At 44.4% G+C, this 15,796-nt stretch overlaps 1 protein-coding gene across 1 annotated transcript in view; it reads left to right on the plus strand.

The window, feature by feature from the left end:
- The first annotated feature begins 5,835 nt into the window (after positions 1-5,835).
- LOC105470326 (G protein-coupled receptor 156) overlaps positions 5,836-15,796 on the plus strand; it is a 131,460-nt gene continuing 121,499 nt past the window's right edge. Inside the window, exon 1 of the mRNA XM_011722184.3 lies at positions 5,836-6,401. The gene's annotated coding sequence lies outside the window, so the exon portion shown is untranslated. The remainder of the gene's footprint in view (positions 6,402-15,796) is intronic.

A 15,796-nucleotide genomic window follows, 5' to 3' on the forward strand; every position in this document is an offset into this window, starting at 1 on the left:
CTGTCTAATACTGTCAGTGGAGTGTAGAAGTCTCCCACTATTACTGTGTGACACTGTATCTCTTTGTAGGTCTTTAAGAGCTTGCTTTATGAATCTGTGTGCTCCTGTGTTGGGTGCACATATATTTAGGATAGTTAGGTTTTCTTGTTGAATCGAACCCTTTACCATTATGGAATGCTCTTCCTTGTCTTTTTAAATCTCTGTCAGTTTAAAATTTGTTTTGTCTGAAATTAGGATTGCAACCCCTGCTTATCTCTGTTTTCCATTTGTTTGGTAGATTTTTCTCCATCTGTTTATTATGAGCCCATGAGTGTCATTATATATGACATGGATCTCTTGAAGACAGCAGACCATTGGGTTTTGCTTTTTTATCCAGCTTGCTACTCTGTGCATTTTAAGCAGGGCATTTAAGTTTACATTCCAGGTTAGTACTGATATGTGTGGATTTGATCCTGTCATTGTGCTGTTAGCTGGTTACTATGTTGGCTTGTGTGTGTGGTTGCTTTACAGTTACCCTGGTCTGTGTAAGTGTGTTTTTGCATAAGCTGGTAGTGGTTTTTCCTTTCTGTATTTAGTCCTCCTTTCAAGATCTCTTGTAAGGCAGGTTCAGTGGTAATGAAGTCCCTCAACATTTGCTTATCTAAAAAGGATCTTATTTCTCTTTCACTTAGGAAGCTTAGTTTAGCTGGATATGAAATTCTTGGTGGAAGTTTTTTCTTTAAGGATGTTAAATATCCCAGCCTGGCAAACATGGTGAAACCCCATCTCTACTAAAAATACAAAAATTAGCTGGGCATGGTGGCGGGTGTCTGTAATCCCAGCTATTTGGGAAGCTGAGGCAGGCACATCACTTGACTCTGGGAGGCGGAGGTTGCAGTGAGCTGGAATTGCACTCCAGCCTGGGTGACAGAGCGATACTCCATCTCAAAAAAAAAAAAAAAAAAAAAAAAAATTGTTGAATATAGACCCCCCAATTTCTTCTGGCTTATAGGGCTTCAGCTGAGAGGCCCACTGTTAGCCTGATTGGGATCCCTTTGTAGGTAAACTGCCCTTTCTCTCTAGCTGCCTTTAACATTCTTTCTTTCATTTCAACCTGGGAAAATCTGATGATTATGTGTCTTGGGGATGATCTTCTTGTGTAGAATCTTGCAGAAGTTCTCTGTATTTCCTGAATTCAACTGTTGGCCTCTCTAGCAAGGTTGGGGAAGTTTTCATGGACGATATTTTGAAATATATTTTCCAAGCTGTTTGCTTTCTCCCCCTCCCTTTCAAGTAGGCCAATGATTCATAGATTTGGACTCTACATAATCCCATACTTCTCAGAGGTTTTGTTTACTCCTTTTTATTCTTTTTTTCTTGATTTTTGTCTGACTGTCTTATTTCAGAGAACCAGTCTTCAAGTTCTTAGATTCTTTCCTCAGCTTGGTTTATTCTCCTGTTAATATTTGTAATTGCATTGTGAAATTCTTGTTGTTTTTGTTTTTGTTTTGTTTTGAGATGGAGTCTTACTCTGTCACCCAGGCTGGAGTGCAATGGTGTAATCTTGGCTCACTGCAACCTCCACCTCCTGGATTCAAGCGATTCTCCTGCCTTAGCCTCCCAAGCAGCTGGGATTACAGGTGTGCACCACCACACTCAGCTAATTTCTTAGCTAATTTTTGTATTTTTAGTAGAGACGGTGTTTCACCATGTTGCCCAGGCTGGTCTCAAACTCCTGACCTCAGGTGATCCATCTGCCTCAGCCTCCCAAAGTGCTGGGATTACAGGCATGAGCCACCATGCCCAGCCTGTTTTTTTTGTTTGTTTGGAGACAGTGTCTTTCTCTGTCACCTAGACAGGAGTGCAAATGGCTCACTGCAACCTCCACCTCCCGGGTTCAAGTGATTCTCCTGTCTCAGCCTCCCAAGTAGCTAGGATTACAGGCACCTGCCATCATACCTGGCTAATTTTTGTATTTTTAGTAGGGATGGGGTTTCACCATATTAGCCAGTCTGGTCTTGAACTCCTGACCTCAGGTGATCTGCCCACCTCAGCCTCCCAAAATGCTGGGATTACAGGCTTGAGCCACTGTACCTGACCCACATTGTGAAATTCTTGTATTGTGTTATTCGGCTCTGTCAGACCCATTAGGTTCTTTTTCACACTGGCTATTTCATCCTTCAGCACCTGTATTACTTTATTGTAATTCTTATTTTCCTTGGATCGGGTTTTGCCATCTTGCTGAATCTTGATGATCTCTTTGTTCCTATCCATATTTTGAATTCTATTTCTGTTATTCTAGCCAGTTCAGCCTGGTTAAGAACTCTTGCTAGAGAACTGGTGTTATCGTTTGGAGAATGTCTGATACTCTGGCCATTTGAGTAACTGGAGTTCTTGCATTGGTCCTTTCTCATCTCTGTGTGTGGGTGTTCATTTACCTGCAACACAGATTGACTACAGTCAATAGACTTCTTTTTTGGATGTTTTCACTGTGCTGAGGCTTTGTGTAGGATCTTTATTTGAAGCTGACTTCTTGTCTCTGGTTTTAGAAGTGGGTATGTTAGTGAGATATTTTTGGTGTTGAAGCTTTGGGGTGTGATCCTGCACGTGACACTTAGGCTTATTGGTCAGTTGGTAGACTTCTGCTCCTGTATGTTTCTTTACAGTTGCAGCTGTATTCCCTCTCAGTGCTCTGAAAGTGTGGGTTCCTCTCCCCCTTCAGTGCTGGCTGTAGTTCACAACTTAGCATTCCTGGACTGCCCACTACCGCTCTGGAGTGATCTCAGTGTTTATGTTCCTTCCCCGGCTTAGAAGTAGCAAAGGAAGAGATCTTAGTAGGTGTTGTGGCCAAGGGTCATTTGCTTGACTCCTGGGGGCTCTACCCCCAGAGAAATGCAGGTTACCAATTGCTCAGTGCAATCAGCCCAAGATGGAGGGTTCGTGCTTTGGATACAAGCCAGGGGTTCCCTGTCTGGTGAGTGATGTGGAATCCATGGGAGATGGACTGGCCTCCTTTCTTGGGTCTACTGCAGCTTGTTGGTATGGAGAAGGCACTTAGGGTCTTTGCTCCTTCTTTAGTGCAAGGAGTTCCATGGCAGAGGCAGTGGCTGAGAGGTTTTCAGTTGCCCCTGGAGGCACTGTCCTGGGAGTCGCTGAGTTGGTATTGGCTGGATAGCTCTGGTGGGGAGTAGCTGGAAGCCCAGGCCTGGAGGACCTGCCCAGTGAGGAGATATGGGAACGGGCACCTACAAAACAGTCTGGCCACTTTTCTATAGGGCTGCTCTGGTATGCTTAGGGCCTGCTCCAGTCCCTAGTCACCTCAGATTTTCCAGAACCTGGAGGTGTCCCCAGTGAAGGCTGTGACACGGCAAAGATGGCAGCCTGTCCCCCCCCGGGAGCTTTGTCCCAGGGAGGTATGGACCTGTTGCTGGCCCAAAGGCACCTGTAGGAAGTGGCTGAAGACCCTGTTTGGGAGGTTCCACCCAATGAGGAGGAACAGGCTGGGGACCACTTAAAAAAGCAGTCTGGTCATGTTTCTGTATAGCAGCTGTGCTGTGCTGGGGGTCCACTTCAGCTCCTGGTCACCTCAGACACTCCACAACCCAAAGGCTGGAAGAGCTAAGTCACCCAGACAGCAAAGATGGCAACCTAGCCCTCCCTCTAAGATTGCCATCCCAGGGGGAATTCAGATCTCTGTCACAGCTGAAGAGCTCAGGCGGGGTGGCTGGAGGCTCTGATTGGGAGGTCACACCCAGTGAGTAGGAATGAGATTGGGCACCCACTTAAAGCAGCAGTCTGGCCACATTTTGGTGAGCATCTGCGCTGTGCTGGGGCATCCCTACTGCCCCAGGTCGTCTCAGACTCTCCAAACCCTGAAGGCTGGAACAGCTAAAGCTCCTGAACAGCAAAGATGTTGGCCTATCCCTCCCCTGGGAGCTCCTTCTTAGGCAGGTGCTATGTCGCTACTGGTAGCTGGCTGGAATTCCAAGCCAGTGGGTCTTATCTTGTGTGAGGTGTTGTGGAAGTCGGCCCTTTGGGCTGTTGCTGCTCAGCCCTCTGGATTCAGCCTCTTTCCTAGGAGTGTGAACGGGAATCTAAACTCCCTCTTTGTGGGAGATGCAGCTACTTTTGCCAAAAGCCCAAATATCTAAGGCTCCAGTGTGCCTGAGTGGCTGCTCTGCTGAGACTCCATGTAGCTCTGTCTGGCAGACTGAAGACTGAAGGCCCTGCTGCTAGTGGAGTGGATTCACAAGGAGATCTCCTGACAGGAGGGTTGCAAAGATCTGTGTCAGAAGCATGGTTTCTGGGGTCGCTCATTCACTTACCATTTCCCTGGGCAGGGGAAGATCCCCTGGCTCCCTGATGCTCCCAGATGGGATGTTGTCCTGTCTTGCTTTTCCTTGCTCTCTGCGGGTCAAGTTGTTTCCTTGATTAATCCCAATGCGAGTACCCGGATGTTTCAGTTGAAGGTGTTGTATCTACTCGTCCCTTCTGTTCCTCTCCGTGAGAGCCATGCACATTACCTGCTTCTGGTCATCCATCTTGGCCACTCCCCGTCCTTGTGAAAGTTTACACTGTATTACAATTGCACAGGAAAGTTACTGCAGATTTGGGAGTGGGACAGAGGATAGAGGATGTTGGCTTGTTTTGCCAAGAGAGTGACATTCTTAAGTCTGTGTTGGTAGTGGGGATAGGAGGCAAGAAAATCAGTTAGGAAATTATTGAAACAATTCAGTCCCAGATAATCAAAGCCTATCAAGAGCAGCAGTGTGAGAATGCTGAGAAGGGGACAGTTTCCAGAAACATCTCAGAGGTAAACATGGCAGGCCTGGAAGATGAAAACCTTCAGTGCCTGGCAACTGAGGGGTTGGAAATACTCCAATCTGAGAAAAGAGAACACTGGGATTGGAGGTGGGGGCCAAGCTGGGAGAAAGATTTCAATATCTTGCAGAATATAGAGAGGGGTTGATGAGAGTAACAGGTGAAGAGCCCAGGGGAATTCCCAGGTAAAATAAAAGCCCCATAGAGATCAGAAGGGCAAATCCTCAATCTAGAACCACAGACGTGAAGATTTGGCTCTAGACTCTGAAGTCACCTCTCCTAGGGAAAAAAGATGGACCCAGGCCTTTTTAACTCAGGGAGCCCCCAGGGAGGAGACAGATGGTCCTCCTCAGTTTCTGCACGTTCCAAGTGAAAGGGTCTGGCTGCGTAGAATGAGAGATCTGGAGAGTCCTGGGTAAAATCTCAGATGTAATTCTTTCTCCTGAGAAACCAGTTTTTGCTTATTGCCTTGAGGAAAACTTTGTCTATCGTTCTTTCTTCCTCTCGTTTTCTCCCTCAGTAGAATTCTGTGAAAAGAAGTTTTTGGGTATCACAGTGTGTAAAACAGCTAAGAACGTCGCCACTGTCTTGTCCCAGTGGGGTCTGCGGGCCTGGCCTCTATCTTCCCCTCCTCTACAACTAAAGATTTCCTCTGGGCAGTTGTAAAAATGTGGAATGTACTAATGCACGTAGATACGTCCGAGATTTTAAAATAAATGAAACTTAAATATAATATGGAAAGTCTAAGTGGATTCCCAGGACCCTTTCCAGGTCTCCCCTCTGTTTCTCCTTGAGGGTGTCTTAAACACAACACCTCACACATATTTTTAAGTGGAAGACAGTGGGCTGGGTGCGAACATCTTGTTTGTGGTCTCCTGTTAGCATTCTTGGAAAAAGAAATGTACTTGTCTGATTATAAAATAAGCAAAAACTCAACGTAAAGAATCTGGCAATCCCAGAGAGTATAAAATAAGAAAACTAATTGGTAACTCCGACCCTACTCCAGAAATAAAAATGAGCATTCGCGGAGAATTCTTCCAGTCTCCTTACCCAGGCCGGCTAGGGACCCGAACCTGAAGCTCCTCGCCCCGCGGCCAGCTCCTCCGGCAGCCTCTGGCTCGAGGCCCGGGAAGGGGCGCTGAGGGGAAGGTGCCCCCCAGGGAAGGTCTCCGAGGAGACGGCCGGAGGCGGGGCCTCCCCAGGGGACTCGGCGGCCAAGCCAGGAGAAAGAACCGAGGAGCTGGAGGAGCCGCGCGGCGCGTGTTGTTTGCAAGGTCTCGGAGCCCTCCCGGCCCTCGCGGGAGAGCGGGGTCGAGGCGCGCCACGCGGGCGGCGCCAGGGAGGGGCGGGCAGGCGTGGCTCAGCCAGTGCCCCGGCCAGAGGCGCCCAGCGCCCCCCGCTCACCTCAGAGGCAGGCGCCGCCGTCCCGCCGCCTCCACGCCCCGCTCCCGGCGCGGCGATGGGCGCAGGCCCCTGTCTCTGCCCCGGCCCGCCCCTTCCCGCCCCTTCCAGGCCCGCGAACCCGCGAGACGCTGGGGAACCGTGGGGTTCCTGCACATAGCAGCGGGCTTGGCGCTTCTCGGCGGTCCGACACCGATGAGGTGAGCACAGAGACCTTAAGGATCCACAGAACTTCCAACAGTTAATTATTAAGTGAAAGTGGAAAGAGGGAGGGGCTTTCTCTCCTTTCCAGAATCTGGGCAGTTTCTTTGGAACCGATAAAGAAATTCTCTTAGGGCCGGGCGCGGTGGCTCAAGCCTGTAATCCCAGCACTTTGGGAGGCCAAGATGGGCGGATCACGAGGTTAGGATATCGAGATCATCCTGGCTAACACAGTGAAACCCCGTCTCTACTAAAAAATACAAAAAACTAGCCGGGCGAGGTGGCAGCGCCTGTAGTCCCAGCTACTCGGGAGGCTGAGGCAGGAGAATGGCGTGAACCCGGGAGGCGGAGCTTGCAGTGAGCTGAGATCCGGCCACTGCACTCCAGCCTGGGCTACAGAGCGAGACTCCGTCTCAAAAAAAAAAAAAAAAAAGAAATTCTCTTAGGAACTTGAGGTGAGCACGGATCACTCATCAGGGATGCGAGTGGCAATTTCAGTGAAAGAGGCGGGAGAGTACTGTAATTTGGTGTGAAGATGGGGCAGTGGGTTTTCTGCTGAATAAGCGACAGCCTGTGCTGAAAATGAGAGATCCCGGAACAGTTTCCCACCGCCTGTAGACTTTCCAGAGTCTCCTCACGCCGAATCTGCTTTGCAGGGCATGTTCACCCCCAGGCTGCAGACTGGCGGGCACGATGGGCTCCCCCATGGGGATTGCAAAGTCCTGAAAAGGGACAATTTTATTGCACTGCGTCTGTTGAACTGCGTTGCTTCTGGGCATGAGAGAGTCACCTGGAAGCTGCAGCATCCTTGTACCCTGGCAAGCAGCCCTTTCCAAGTTAGCTCTGTCAGAAACTAGAGGCCTCTAGGTAGAACTCAAGGTATACATGTGCTTGTGAAGAATACAAACCTTGAGGTTTTTAAAATCGAATTTTGTTAAGATTTCAGGATAGAAATCTGGGAAGAGAAGTCATGGCACGGCATAACTTACCCCTTTGTTGGTTTTCTAGCTACATGCATGCTGGAATTAGAGGTAAATGATGTCCTAGCCTATCATGAAATGTCTTTCCTGGTGTAGTTCTTTAAACCAGGATATGGAGGATAACATTACATTTTTGCATCCTAGGTAAAAGGGAAAGATTTTCAGATGGGGGTTACACAGTGGGAGAAATTGTTGATATAGTTGTATTAGGCAGCAAGGCCTGCAAAGAAAAACTTATTTTTCTCCACCAGTGACTGAATTCTGCATAGAGTGTCTCCTCGCAGTCTGGGTAGCAGCCCGGCTTGCAAAAACAGTGCTTCTTTCATTGCTGCAGGTGGAGCAAATGGGCTTGTGGATAAATGGCTAAGGAAGCATTTGCTTATAGGTTAAGGCAATTTGAGTCTGGAGAATAAAGTGCTTTAGCAGGCTTTGCTTGAGTTAGGGGTCCCTTGGGAGGAATAGAGGTGGCTTTCTGTTCCCCATTTTGCCAGCCTAATTCCCCCTCAGGGACACCACTGTCTCTGGAATGTTCCCTCTATTTCCCTTTCTCTTCCACCCCCAGCTTTTAGCTTCTCCCTATTCCCCAGTAAAGTCTAGAATTGAGCCTAGTCAGAGTCAAAGTTCTGATAGCCTGGGGATATACAACTTCAAGCCTCGTGAAGGCAGAAATGAGACCTAGGAGAGACCCAAGATGGGTGAGATGAAACAACTTCCAGCCTAGAAGGCTCTCAAAAGAGTGGAAAAATAATGATTGAGGGAAACGTTATCTGGAAGGGAGAATAGGTGCTTAAGTGTTTGTTTCCAGCTGAGGGTTTTAATATTTCCATTTTTGTTGTTTAACCATAAGGGAATTTCCATATAGGGTAGGAGGAGGATGAGACCTCTGTAAACTGCATCCTTCTCCCTGAATTTGCATTTTATTACATTCTCCTGTAGGTTTCAGAGATTAATTGGGAGAAGGGGGAGAGAGGAAAGAAGCCAGAGGCTCTGACATGCTGCAGAAACAGTGCAACATGGACTGACTTGGGTTGCAAAGGTGGATTTGGACGTTGAAAGGAATGTTCTGCATTTAGTTAAAAAAAAAAAAATCAGAGCCTTTATTTTGCAAAGGTCTTGGGAATCAGAACATTCATGTTTAGTTGCTGATGAATTTTGCCTGATAAAGGATGCAAATCACTATCTCACCTTTTTTCTCCAGTACTTTATTATGAAAAATTTTAGACATACAAAGATGTTATCTACCTCTCATTTTATAAACTTATTACCTTAAAACAAACTTGTTAATAAAAATCAGTGTTTAGAATCCAGACATATGTGATCTGGTCCTGGACAGAGCTTGAATCAGAAGGTGTTTCAGATATAGATGTGTGAAGGATATTAACATTTTAAGAAAAAAATACGGATCTTATTCTTCTGACTTTCCCATAAGAATCTTGAGAAGACCCCTTAACTGCCTTCTTTTTCCCATTCTTAAAATGTCAGTCAGTTGGATGATATCACTCCCCTGCTTAACACCCTCCAATGGCTTCCCCTCACACTGTGAATAACATTTAACTCTCCACCAGGGCTTGTGATCTGGTCGGGTGACCTTATATTCTATGCCCATCCTCTCACTTACCATTGTCCTTGCTCTTTCCTCTGCCTGAACACTCTTCCTTCAGACACTGCCACTGCTTCTTTTCTCAGCCCTTTCCAGTTTCTTTTCATACTCTCCAGAATGATGGCCACCCGATCTAAAACAGCCTGTGGTCACTCCCTGTCCTCTGACCCTGCTTTATCCTTCTTCACGGCACTTAACACTCCCTGACACTATATAGTATATGTGTTTCCTTATTAATTGGGCATATTCCCCACTCTAATGTAAACTCCATCAAGACAAGGAATTTTTTTGTCTTATTTGTGGCTGTGTTCCTGTTTGGTGTATTATGAGCAATTAATAAATAACTGTTAGATTAATTAGGTAATTAAATTACACAAATAAAGCATTGACTCCCATAAGGGTGGCAGAACCCTTAGTAAAATACTAGAAGTCCTTTCAGGTAATTTGTAATTCAAGTTAATCAATATTTGATAGGTAAATGATGACCCTGGAGATCAGTGGCCTCTTTTATCCTCGCAGCACTTCTCAGCTGAATCCTTTGCTAATAGCTAGGCCAGTTTTGACAAACCCACATCCCAAACAAGACATAAAATATTTCAGTCACAGAACTTTTCCTCATGTCTCTTTCTAGTCACCCCCACCATAAAGAAGCAGCAAACCTTGTTCTGATTTCTAATATCATAGATTAGTGTTGCTGGTTCCTGAACTTCATATAAGTGCAATTACACAGTATGTACTCTGGTGTTTGGCTTCTTTTCTATACAATGTCTGTGATACTCATCTGTGCCATTGTGTGTATCAGTAGTTCATTTCTTTTTATTCCAAGGTAGTGTTCATTGTATGAATATTGACCATGTGTTTATTCGTTCTCTGATTGATAGATACTTGGGTTGTTGCCAGTTTGTGACAATTTTGAACAAAGCTGCTGTGAACCTATAAGGGGTCTGCCTCATCTTGAGTCTTCTGTACTTTATATGAAAATCTTCCTTTGTGCCACCAGTGCGGAGAGAAGTATGGCGATGTAATGGGGGCTGTGACCGATATAGCAGCCTGCATGCACCCCAGCCAGTGCTCTCTGTAGACAGCTCTGCTGGGAGCTGACCTGCTTCCCACTTTAGAGGGAGAGCACTTGGAAAATGAGTGTCTAACAAATTAGCGAGCCCTCCAGTGCAAAATCCTTGAAAGAGACACTGTAGAATGCCTGCTGCCATCGCTGTTGTATTTGCCTCCTCTTCTCAGGTTCCCCATCCCAGTACAAGTTGACTGTAATCAGCCTCTGAGTATTATGCTACTGAGGGGTTTAAACATTCATGAGCAAGAGTCTTGTTCAGAGCCTGATGAAATATTTATGTGTTTCCATGGGGCATTGGTTTCCATCTAGACTTCTCAAGGCGTTTTTCTGAGATGTGTGTCATAATTGTGAACTCAGACAGTGATCAATGATACGGCCCTGTGTTATTAAACCCCACCACACAGAGCACCTTGCTTTCTAGGGATGGAGAAGAATGAGCACACAGAAAAATGGACATGAATAGTGTCTAGATCAGGAGAAAGACTACATGTACTGATAAAAAATGGCTTGAGTAAAGAGGGGTCTGTTAATATAGTATCAACAAAGGTATGAATCCAGAGAGGAGAGTGAAAAGAACTTGTTAAAATGAGAGGAATGCTGGGATGCATTCATTCCACGTGGAAGAATGGGAGACTCAGCATTGTAAAATGCATAGTTCCTTTGACACTCATGTGGATGAGGCTCATATGAGACTACTGTGCTCAGTGCTATAATTATCACAACCTGCTATGAGAGGATGAGAATAGAAGTGGAGGCTAGGCAGCGTTTCCAGGTAGAGCCAGAGAGCTATTCCAGGAGAAGTCAACATTTCCCTTCAAGGAAGAAGTGGCTTTGAGTCAGGTTCTGAAGGAGGTGTGCTTTTTGACTGGCAGCTGCGGTGTGGAAGGGCCTTTCCAGAGAGACAGAATAACATGATTGAGTGAGGGCCAAAGTGCCAGTGTGGTGTGAGTGAGGAGAGAAGGTGGGTGGATGGGGGTCAGGGCAGGGTTGCAACAAGAGATAAAGCAGGAGAGCTAAAGGCTAGCTTATGAAGGCCACAGGAGGATGGACTTTGGTCTGTTTGCTGGAAGGCCATGTAACTTTCAGCCAGAGATTGGCTTATATTTTGAGCAGTTCTTGGGAAGTATATCCACCCTAGGCAAGGCCTTGAGGTACCTTTATGTCCAAGGCACTTCCAGAATATTCAGCTGTGTCTAAAACAGTATGAATACTCTGTGTGGTCTACTCTAAGAGAGGTAAACCAGAGGTGGTCAGATACACTCAGTATACTCCTAGGACTGACCAGAAACAGGCCTCACCAGGCACCTTTCTGCCCCCAGCCCACAAACACTAGAATATTCTGAGTCAGATTGAATCCACAGCATCCTTTAGGCTTCCTCATGACTACTTTGCCTCAGCTTGGGGAGTTGCAATGATCTAAGTATCCCCTTATCACCTGAACACAAATCTGGGCCAGTATACCTCAGACATGGGTTGCCAGGCAACTGAGGGCTAAGTGATGAGGCTGGCCAATCATCCCCACAAAGCCCAGGTCTGCTTTGACCAGGCCATCAGGCTCTGACCAGAGAGGCAACTCGGGGGTTGAGGTCATGCAGACTGATGACCTGGAGACAAAACTGCCAGGCCCCTTCCATATGTCTTCTTTCTTTGGGTTGCAGATTCCTATTCAAAAATGCCTCAGGATGTTTATTTTTTAACTCATAATAAAAATAGTGAAGTAGGGAGGAGTGTTGAACATGTCAATCATCTATACCTTATGTTGTCATTGGGAAGAAATAACTGTGGAAACGATTGTCCCCCGGGAAAGTCAGTCCTCAGTCTTGCAATGAGGAGCTTTGCGTGTGTAGAGATTAGCTAGAAAGCTCTGGAGTTCTGATGGTGAGAAGGGATTTCTTGGGTCAAGGATAGGAAAGGGCAAGGGAGGACCTTCATGATTCTGCCCAGAGCTTTGCTGGTTGGAATTGCTCTTCTGCTGCTATGGGTAGCATGGGGTTTCAGTGACTGAAAACACCCAGGAAAGTATGCTGTGAGTCTTCATGTTGCCATCTGCCTACACTGGAATGTCAGACCATCAGTCAGCACTGCCACCTCTCCATCTTGAGTTTCTAAGAGTTATTGAGAAAACCTTGAAAGGGAAGGCAGAAGTAGATGTCTTAATTAGGGCAATGGCAAGGTCCTAAAGGTGTGGTCTAGGTTGAAGGTGTGGTAAGGGCCTGAAGGCATTGGTCTGGCAGTACTTCAGACCAACAAAGTCTTTCTTGGCTCTTATCTAAAATATTCCTGATTTTCTGCCTGAGGTGGAATCTCTCAAGTGCTGCGTTAATCAGTCTTTTGGCTGAACAGGTAAATAGGGTTCATGCTTAATTGAGTGCCTTTTCTTTTTTTAAAGTTTCAGCTTTTATTTTACATTAAGAGGATACATGTGTAGGATTGTTACATGGGTACATTGGACCCAGGTCATAAACACAGTACCCAATAGGTAGTTTTTCAGCCCACGCCTCCTCCCTCCCTTCCCCTTCTAGTAGTCTGCAGTATCTGTCATTCCTGCATTTATGTCCTCGTGAGAACATGTGGTATTTTGTTTTCTGTTCCTGCATTAATTCACTTAGGATAGGCCTCCGACTGCATCCACGTTGCTGCAAAGGACATGATTTCATTCTTTTTTATTCTTGGTGTTTATGTAGCACATTTTCTTCATCCAGTACACTGTTGATGAGCACCTAGGTTGATTCCATGTCTTTGCTATTGTGAATAGTGCTGTGATGCACATATGCATGCATGTGTATTTATGGTGGAATGATTTATATTTCTTTGAATATATACCCAGTAATGGGATTGCTGGGTCGAAGGTAGTTCTGTGTTTAAGATTTTTGAGAGATGTCCAAACTCCCTTCCACAGTGGTTGAACTAATTTACATTCCCACCAACAACGTATGTGTTCCCTTTTCTTCACAGCCTTGCCAGGATCTGTTGTTTTTTTGACTTTTAAATAATAGCCATTCTGACTGGTGTGAGATGGTATCTTATTGTGGTTTTATTTGCATTTCTCTGATGATTAGTGATGCTGAGCATGTTTTCATGTTTGTTGGCCACACTTGTATGCCTTCTTTTAAGAAGTGTCTTTTCATGTCTTCTGCCTGCTTTTTAATGGAGTTGTTTTTTGCTTGTTGATTTGTTTAAATTTCTTATGTATTCTGGATATTAGACCTTTGTCAGATGCATAGTTTGTGAATATTTTCTCTCATTCTGTAGGTTGTTTACTCTTTTGATGGTTTCTTTTGCTGTGCAGAAGATCTTTAGTTTAATTAGGTCCCACTTGTCAATTTTTGTTTTTGTTGCAATTCTTTGTGGGAACTTGGCCATAAATTCTTTGCCAAGGCCAATGTTGATAAGGGTATTTCCTAGGTTTTCTTCTATGATTTTTATAGTTTGAGGTCTTACGTTTAAATCTTTAATCCATTTTTAGTTAGTTTTTGTATACAGTGAAAGGTAAGGGTCTAGTTTCATTCTTCTGCATATGGCCACCAGTTATCCCAGCACCATTTATTGAAAAGGGAGTCCTGTCTCCATTGCTTGTTTTTGTCAGCCATGTTGAAGATCAGATGGTTATAGGTGTGCAGCCTTATTTCTGAATTTTGTATTCTGTTACATTAGTCTATGTGTCTATTTTTGTACCAGTACCACGCTGTTTTGGCTATACTCTAGCAAATTCTTTGGAATTAGTGAAAATAGGGACACAATTTATGAAGACCTCTGGGATGTAGCCAAAGCAACGTTAAGAGGAAAGTTTATAGCCATAAATGCCTTCCTCAAGAAGCTAGAAAGATCTCACATTAACAATATAACTTTGAATTTAAAGGAACTACAAAAAGGACAAACCAACCCCAACTCTAGCAGAAGAAAAGAAATAACTAAAATTGAAGAAAAACTTAATGAAATTAAGATGCAAAAATCTATATGAAAGATCAATGAAACAGAGAATAGGCTATTTGAAAAAATAAATAAGCCTGATAGACTGCTAGCTGGGTTAATAAAGCGGGAGGAGAGAGAGAGAGAGGATCCAAATAAGTACAATAGAAATAACAAAGATGACATTACAACTGATCCTACAGAAATACAAAAGACCCTTGGAGAAAACTATGAACAATTCTATGCACACAAATTAGAAAATCTAGAAGAAATCAATCAATTCCTGGAAACAATCTCCCAAGATTGAATCAGGAAGAGATTGAAGTCCTGACTAGATCAACATCAAACTCTGAAATTGAATCAGTAATAATAATAATAATAATAATGATAATAAACCCAACCAACCATAAAAAGCCCTGGACCAGATGGATTCACAGCCACATTCTATGAGACATACAAAGAAGAACTAATACCAATCCTACTAAAACTTACAGAAAATAGAGGAGCAGGGGCTCCTCCCTAATTCATCCCATGAAGCCAGCATCAGCCTAACATCCACATCTGGCAGAGATACGATGAAGAGATCTGATTTTTGTGCCTATGTTCAGACCAATATCCCTGATATTGACACAAAAATCCTCAACAAAATACTAGCAAACCAAATTCAGCAGAACATCAAAAAGTTAATTCACCGTGATCAAGCAGGCATTATTCCTGGGATGCATGGTTGGTTCTGTAATAAATGTGAGTCACCATATAAACAGAATTAAAAGCAAAAACCATATGATCATCTGTGTCATCTCAATAGACACAGAAAAAACTTTTGATAAAATCCAACATCTCTTCATGATAAAAACTCTCAACAAACTAGGCATTGAAGGAACATACCTCAAAATAATAAGGGCCATCCCTGATAAACCTACTGCTGACATCATACTGAATGAGCAAAAGCTGGAACCATTCCCCTCGAGAACTGGAATGAGGCAAGGATGCCCACTCTCACCACTCCTATTCAAGGTAGTGCTAGAAGTCCCAGCCAGCACAGTCTGGCAAGATAAAGAAATAAAAGGCATCCAAATAAGAAAAGAAGAAGTTGAACTATCTCCCTTTGCTGACGATATAATTCTATACTTAGAAAACCCCAAAGACTTTTCCAAAAGGCTACTAGAACTAAAAAGGATTTTTAGCAAAGTTTCAGGATACAAAATCAATGTACAAAAATCAGTAGCATTTCTAAACACCAATAGCATCCAGGCTGAGAGTCGAATCAAGAACATGATCCCATTTACAACAGCTGCAAAGAAAATGAAATACCCAGGAATACAGCAAACCAAAGAGGTGAAAGAGCTCTACAAGGAGAACTACAATACACTACTGAAAAAATTAGAAACAATACAAATAAATGGAAAAATATACCATGCTCATGGATTAGAAGAATCAATATCATTAAAATGATCATACTGCCCAAAGCAATGTATACATTCAATGCTATTCCTATCAAACTACTAACATCATTCTCTACAGAATTAGAAAAAAAATTCTAAAACTCATATGGAACCCAAAAAGAGCCTGAATAGCCAAAGCAAGCCTAAGCAAAAGAACAAAGCTAGAGCATCACACTACCTGAGTGCTTTTTCTGAACAGATGTTTCAATGATTCTGTGATTGTTCATGAGCCAGTGATGGCTGCCTGCTTTTGGATGCTGCTAGGATAAATGCAGAAGATCAGAGTAAAGAGGGAGAGGGAAACATAACAGCAGGAGAGAGGAAAAGGGAAGAGAGTAGTGACGTGCTGAGATCGCAGAGGTTGTGGGTACCCAGTTATCTGCAAGTG

Source organism: Macaca nemestrina, chromosome 2 (assembly GCF_043159975.1).
Source record: "Macaca nemestrina isolate mMacNem1 chromosome 2, mMacNem.hap1, whole genome shotgun sequence".
Taxonomy (NCBI): Eukaryota; Metazoa; Chordata; class Mammalia; order Primates; family Cercopithecidae; genus Macaca; species Macaca nemestrina.